This window comes from Callithrix jacchus, chromosome 10, assembly GCF_049354715.1.
Source record: "Callithrix jacchus isolate 240 chromosome 10, calJac240_pri, whole genome shotgun sequence".
In the NCBI taxonomy this organism is placed as follows: domain Eukaryota; kingdom Metazoa; phylum Chordata; class Mammalia; order Primates; family Cebidae; genus Callithrix; species Callithrix jacchus.
Genome location: NC_133511.1, coordinates 37249503 through 37256381, shown reverse-complemented (window position 1 = coordinate 37256381; position 6879 = coordinate 37249503). Strand labels below are relative to the sequence as shown.

At 42.0% G+C, this 6879-nt stretch overlaps 1 long non-coding RNA gene across 1 annotated transcript; it reads left to right on the top strand.

Moving 5' to 3' along the window:
* Window positions 1–4145: 4145 nt before the first annotated feature.
* Window positions 4146–6334, top strand: LOC144577976 (uncharacterized). Its single transcript, XR_013522850.1, has 2 exons — window positions 4146–4212; window positions 5999–6334. It is a non-coding gene; the product is annotated as an uncharacterized LOC144577976 (long non-coding RNA).
* Window positions 6335–6879: the final 545 nt, after the last annotated feature.

The following is a 6879-nucleotide window of genomic DNA, read 5'->3' as shown; positions in this document are numbered from 1 at the left end:
ATGAATAAGTTTTTTGATTTGCTGTTGCAATCGGCTTGCCAATATTTTATTGAAGATTTTTGCATCTATGTTCATCATGGATATTGGCCTGAAGTTTTCTTTTCTCGTTGGGTCTCTGCCAGGTTTTGGTATCAGCATGATGTTGGTCTCATAAAATGATTTGGGAAGGATTCCCTCTTTTTGGATTGTTTGAAATAGTTTTAGAAGGAATGGTACCAGCTCCTCCTTGTGTGTCTGGTAGAATTCGGCTGTGAACCCATCTGGACCTGGGCTTTTTTTGTGAGGTAGGCTCTTAATTGCTGCCTCGACTTCAGACCTTGTTATTGGTCTATTCATAGTTTCAGCTTCCTCCTGGTTTAGGCTTGGGAGGACACAGGAGTCCAGGAATTTATCCATTTCTTCCAGGTTTACTAGTTTATGTGCATAGAGTTGTTTGTAATATTCTCTGATGATGGTTTGAATTTCTGTGGAATCTGTGGTGATTTCCCCTTTATCATTTTTTTATTGCATCTATTTGGTTGTTCTCTCTTTTATTTTTAATCAATCTGGCTAGTGGTCTGTCTATTTTGTTGATCTTTTCAAAAAACCAGCTCTTGGATTTATTGATGTTTTGAAGGGTTTTTCGTGTCTCAATCTCCTTCAGCTCAGCTCTGATCTTAGTAATTTCTTGTCTTCTGCTGGGTTTTGAGTTTTTTTGATCTTGCTCCTCTAGCTCTTTCAATTTTGACGATAGGGTGTCAATTTTGGATCTCTCCATTCTCCTCATATGGGCACTTATTGCTATATACTTTCCTCTAGAGACTGCTTTAAATGTGTCCCAGAGGTTCTGGCACGTTGTGTCTTCATTCTCGTTGGTTTCGAAGAACTTCTTTATTTCTGCCTTCATTTCGTTGTTTACCCAGTCAACATTCAAGAGCCAGTTGTTCAGTTTCCATGAAGCTGTGTGGTTCTGGGTCGGTTTCTGAATTCTGAGTTCTAACTTGATTGCACTATGGTCTGAGAGGCTGTTTGTTATGATTTCAGTTGTTTTGCATTTGTTGAGCAGTGCTTTACTTCCAATTATGTGGTCAATTTTAGAGTAGGTGTGATGTGGTGCTGAGAAGAATGTGTATTCTGTGGATCTGGGGTGGAGAGTTCTGTAAATGTCCACCAGGTTTGCTTACTCCAGGTCTGAGTTCAAGCCCTGGATATCCTTGTTGATTTTCTGTCTGGTTGATCTGTCTAATATTGACAATGGAGTGTTAAAGTCTCACACTATTATTGTGTGGGAGTCTAAGTTCTTTTGTAAGTCATTAAGAACTTGCCTTATGTATCTGGGTGCTCCTGCGTTGGGTCCATATATGTTTAGGATCGTTAGCTCTTCTTGTTGTATCGATCCTTTTACCATTATGTAATGGCCTTCTTTGTCTCTTTTGATCTTTGTTGCTTTAAAGTCTATTTTATCAGAGATGAGAATTGCAACTCCTGCTTTTTTTTGCTTTCCATTTGCTTGGTAAATCTTCCTCCATCCCTTTATTTTGAGCCTTTGTGTATCCTTGCATGTGAAATGGGTTTCCTGGATACAGCACACTGATGGGTTTTGGATTTTTATCCAATTTGCCAGTCTGTGTCTTTTGATTGGTGCATTTAGTCCATTTCCATTTAGGGTTAATATTGTTATGTGTGAATTTGATACTGCCATTTTGATGCTAAGTGGCTGTTTTGCCTGTTAGTTGTTGTAGATTCTTCATTATGTTGAAGCTCTTTAGCATTCAGTGTGATTTTGGAATGGTTGGTACTGATTGATCCTTTCTATGTGTAGAGCCTCTTTTAGGAGCTCTTGTAAAGCAGGCCTGGTGGTGACAAAATCTCTGAGTACTTGCTTGTTCACAAAGGATTTTATTCTTCCTTCACTTCTGAAGCTCAGTTTGGCTGGATATGAAATTCTGGGTTGAAAGTTCTTTTCTTTAAGAATGTTGAATATTGGCCCCCACTCTCTTCTGGCTTGTAGTGTTTCTGCCGAGAGATCTGCTGTGAGTCTGATGGGCTTCCCTTTGTGGGTGACCTGACCTTTCTCTCTGGCCGCCCTTAGTATTCTCTCCTTTATTTCAACCCTGTTGAATCTGACGATTATGTGCCTTGGGGTTCCTCTTCTTGAGGAATATCTTTGTGGTGTTCTCTGTATTTTCTGCAATTGAGTGTTGGCCTGTCTTGCTAGGTGGGGGAAATTTTCCTGGATGATGTCCTGAAGAGTATTTTCCAGCTTGGATTCATTCTCTTCGTCCCCTTCTGGTACACCTATCAAATGTAGGTTAGGTCTTTTCACATAGTCCCACATTTCTTGGAGACTTTGTTCATTCCTTTTTGCGCTTTTTTCTCTGATCTTGGTTTCTCGTTTTATTTCATTGAGTTGGTCTTTGACTTCAGATATTGTTTCTTCTACTTGGTCAATTCGGCTATTGAAACTTGTGTTTGCTTCGCGAAGTTCTCGTATTGTGTTTTTCAGCTCCTTTAATTCTTTCATATTCCTCTCTAAGGTATCCATTCTTGTTATTATTTCCTCGAATCTTTTTTTAAATCTTTTTTCAAGGTTCTTAGTTTCTTTGCATTGATTTAATACATGATCTTTTAGCTCACAAAAGTTTCTCATTATCCATCTTCTGAAGTCTAATTCCGTCATTTCGTCACAGTCATTCTCCGTCCAGCTTTGCTCCCTTGCTGGTGAGGAGTTTTGGTCCTTTCTAGGAGGTGAGATGTTCTGGTTTCGGGTGTTTTCCTCCTTTTTGCGCTGGTTTCTTTCCATCTTTGTGGATTTGTCCGCTGGTCGTCTGCGTAGTTGCTGACTTTTCGTTTGGGTCTCTGAGTGGACACCCAGAATGTTGATGATGAAGTATTTCTGTTGCTTGGTTTTCCTTCTACCAGTCTAGCCCCTTCGCTGTACGACTGCTGAGGTCCGCTCCAGACCCTGCTTGTCTGGGGTGCACCTCTAGTAGCTGTGGCACAGAGAGGGATGCTACCAGTTTCTTTTTCTGCTCTCTTTGTACCAGGATGATGCCTGCCTAATGTCAGTCTTTTGGATATAGAGGGGTCAGGGAGCTGCTTGAGGAGACAGTTTGTACTTTATAGGGGTTTAATTGCTGAGCTGTGCACTCTGTTGTTCATTCAGGGCTGTTAGGCTGCTATGTTTTATTCTGCTGCAACAGAGCTCATTAAAACCCCCCCCCTTTTTTTTTTCCTCAAATGCTCTGTGTTGAGGGGTTTGGGCTTTATTTTTGGATGTCCAATCAGGTGTCCTGCCCAGCTAGAAGGCAGACTAGTTACTGTTTGGCTGTCGAGGCTCCGCCTTGCTGTTGTGTGATTCGCGCTGTTCCTGCTGGCTCTGCTGTGGTCTCTGCCACGCCCTGCGGCGGAGTCTCTTCATTGTAGCGTGTTGCCTCAGCAACGGCAGGCTGCGTCAGCAGTGGGCGTGTATCTCAGTAGGGACGGGTTGCCTCGGCAACGGCTGGCTGCGTCAGCAATGGGCGTGTATCTCAGTTGGGGCGGGTTGCCTCGGCAACGGCTGGCTGCGTCAGCAGTGGGCGTGTATCTCAGTTGGGGCGGGTTGCCTCGGTAGTGGTGGACGCCCCTCCCCCACAGAGCGTCTCGGGCCGTCTGCTCGGGATAGTTTGAAATCGCGGTTTTGTTCGTCCCACTGGTTATCCCAGTCCCTGCAATCCCCTGGGCTGGCCTACTGTCCAAGTCTCGTTCAGTCTCAAGTCCAGCCCTCTCAAGTCTCAGGTTGCCGGTTCAACAGGGCACCCGGACAAGCGCGCCCTGTGGGGTTGCTGGGTAAGGCCAGCCGCTGCCGCCCCGGCTGCTGGCTTCACCAGGCAGTAGGTCTGCCTGGCGTCCCGTGTCTTTTTTATACTTGGGAGTTTCCCCATTCTGTGGGCAACAAAGATCAGTCTGGAAATGCCGCTCTGACTCACCGTTTGCGGATTCAACGAGAAGAGCTCCAATCCTGGGTGTTCTGACAGCGCCATCTTGAGTCCTCCCTAACATTCTTTTATACTCACCTAACTTTAAAAAATAAAAACATTACATATACAATCAATGAATAGGAAAAGTTTTTCAATCCCATTCATAATACAGCAATAAAAAGTTTGAACTGAAATACTATTTATTATTTAACAGGTTGACAACAATCCAAAAGTCTGACAACTTACTCCACTGATGAAGCTGTGGGGAAAACAGGTACTCACATACATTGTTGGTTGGATTGCAAAATGCTAACATACCCATGGGGGTATGTGGTCATATCAGACAAAATTACATTTGGATTTACCATTTAAACTGACTTCTGGGAATATATCCTAAAATAAGATGTGTCCCCATGACTATTCATTACAGCACTACTTTTAATAGCAAAAGGCTGGAAACCACCCAGATGTCCATCCATAGGGAAGTAGCTGAATATATTATGGTACTAATTTTATATATGGCTGACGAGTTTATTCAGGTTGGCTCCTTAGTCTTTGACATGGCCCTAGCAGTTTTTGGCTGCTTTCTGAATTACATTGTTTAAGTTGAATATATTATGGCCCATCTACACAATGGAATACTATATAGAAATGAGGAACATCTCAATATGATAGTATTACATAATATCTAGAATTTATTATAAAGTGAAAAAAGTGAAGAAAAGTATGCTATTATTTAAGAAAAGGGTCGGTATAAATATACATAATTACATTTTTAAAATAAAAAAATGAATCATAAGAAATATTTAAGTCATTACTTATGGGGCAGGAGGGAAAAAGTAGAGGGGAGACCAAGGATTTTCAAAATAAAAGAAATTACAGATATACAATCAAAGAGGTTAAATAAAACCTTGACTTCCTGAATTTGAATTGGAAGTATCAATGAATTAATGATATATTTGATTTAAAAAACAAAATCCAAACCAAAACAAACCCATACTAACCAGCTCTGTCCATTGAACAGGTATAGAAACAACCAAACTCATTAACAATTAGCACGACAAACATTTTTTGTTTGTTGTTCCTTGCAGTTCTAGCTCAAAGGAGACAAACATTCAGATTATGCTCTTTAAATACCATTGTCCCCCTAAAAGATCCAGGGCAATTAGGAGTAATAGCTTATTATGGGTACGGAGTAAGAAATACTCAAAATGAGCATGGAAAGCAAACACTACTGGGAAAGTATCAAAAAGACTCAGGAGCCAGCATGAGTAAATTCCCGGTGGCCTAAAATAAAAAAACTTGAGCACCAATATTGATAATAACTGCAGTGGATTACAACTCACCAAACTTGTTTAAATCCCTAGATTCATGATGATGGCTGTTTAAGGGTTTTGTTTTTTTTTTCTTTTTCATCCAGCAGGGATTTTTAAGTAGTATATGGTAGTGATCTAATTTTATTTACCATTAGAATGATTATTTATTCAGCATTACTTATTGACTAATTAATCCTTTTCTCATTAATACATAATACCAGTATATCAAATTCCCAAATACATAGATATGGGTCTCTTTTTGGGGCTCTGTTACCTCCTTACTTTAATTGTCCATCCTATTGCATTTAATAATATATTAAATCACACCTGTAATCCCAGCACTTTGGGAGGCCAAGGCAGGCAGATCACAAGGTGAAGAGATCGAGACTGTTCTGGCCAACATGGTGAAACCTCGTTTCTACTATAATACAAAAAAATTGGCCGGGCATGGTGGTGCACATCTATAGTCCGAGCTACTCAGGAAGCTGAGGCAGGAGAATTGCTTTAACCAAGGTGGCGGAGGATGCCATGATTCGAGATCCTAACAATGCACTATAGCCTGGGTGACAGAGCAAGACTTCATCTCAAAAAAAAAAAAAAAAAGTGCAGCAGACACTGTTCATGCTGTCCCCATGGCCCTCGTCATTACCAGCCACATACATGCCAGGGGCTGATGACTTCAAGAGCACCCTCAGTGTATTCATCATGTCTTTTCATTTCCTGTATTTCCTGATGTGTTGACAGCTGGGGCCTTGCTGATCCTGGAGAGACTGCTCCACCCAGGGCAAGCCAGTTCCTAAAGACAGTAAAGGACTCACCTGCAAGTGCACCTTCCATCTGCAAACCAGCCAATCCAAAGCCCATACCCTCAACCACCTCCTTCATCGGGCTCTTACACTGGGCCACTGTCCATCTGCCCTCATCACCCCAGGGCCATGAACCAGACAACTAGGGACAGCCCTATGCCCCAGAGCTGAGTGAAATTTTTCAAACTATTAATAGCTAATCCTGTGCCTGCTTACCCTGCCTTGCCTTTCCCTTGGATGCCACAAATAAAGCTCTTGCCCATGTTTTCCCCTAGTTCCTTTGACTTCTTGACTGACCCTGGTACCTCTCCATGTATCCCTGCATAGCATGGATTGGCAATTGTTTCTAAAACCTCTGAGTATCAAAAACTCCTTCCTTCAGGACAGTCATTTCCATATCTGTGTGTCTTAGTATATCTGATTAAAATAAATCTTGTGTCCATTTTAAAACAGCCAAGAGGAATGAGAGTTGGTGGATAAATACTGCAGCTCCCCCACCCCTCAGCTGCAGTATCTTTGAAGGGCCTAGTGAGTTTGAACCCCAGTTACCCTTTGTGGCAACCTGCTCATAAATGCACCATCTGTTGGCTTTCTTCCCTTCCCTATCTCACTTCCCACCCTCTTACCTGTGCTTCTTGAAAGCACCTTCTTAACAAATTACCTGAATCCTTGACTCAGGCTCTGCCTCTAGCAGAACTTAAATGAAGAATGGCATAGAGATCAATGGGTAATGGAAGGTTGAAGATTTGTGTGCATGCTATGATGGTAAAGGAATTAGGACAGTGAAGTGTTCAGGGGATGCACAAATCAGCCACTGGA